Source organism: Macrobrachium nipponense, chromosome 29, assembly GCF_015104395.2.
Source record: "Macrobrachium nipponense isolate FS-2020 chromosome 29, ASM1510439v2, whole genome shotgun sequence".
Lineage (NCBI taxonomy): Eukaryota > Metazoa > Arthropoda > Malacostraca > Decapoda > Palaemonidae > Macrobrachium > Macrobrachium nipponense.
The window spans coordinates 69,711,628-69,712,312 of NC_061092.1; positions in this window are offsets into that span (position 1 = coordinate 69,711,628).

The following is a 685-nucleotide window of genomic DNA, read 5'->3' on the forward strand; positions in this document are numbered from 1 at the left end:
TTCAAAGTCAGAGCACATTTGAGAGAATAACCTTGAGTTGAGAGCCTTAGCTTTGATGAAATTAACGATCTGAATTACCTCCTGCATCACCTTGTGCAAGTCATTTGACAGTTTCTAAGCAGCAAGATTTTCAGTGTTGCCAAAGCCACGGTAGAGATTATCGTACGGAAAACTTCAAATTGATGGTTTTACATTGAAATTTCAAAACGCTTCAAATAAATTTTCTGCTTTAGAGTTTTTATTTAATCACGGTCTGCTTAGAATCCTAAAACAATGCATCATGAATTTTAATTATTACAGTATATATTTATAATATATTTGGAGTGGGAAAATCATTTTCTGCAAACCCTTAGCGACCCAATAAAATGGCTTGGCGACCCAGCTTTGGGTCACGACCCAGGGGTTAAAAACCACTGGTCCAGAGTATCTGATTAGTCACCATTTCTACCCCACCAACTAAATTGAATGTATTTAGTTCCTAGAAATAGCTCTGAGATTTAGCCAATTTATGTTAAACGGCATTGCTCTTCTTTTAACCTAACCAATACCACATTTAACAGTTATAGCAAGTATGATGAGGTTTGTCAAAATTAAGATACATAAAGGAATAACAGAAAACAGAATGGATTGCAGTTTCTGGAGCCATATTTCGAAGGAGGGAAGTAAGTAAGTGAATGTATATCTA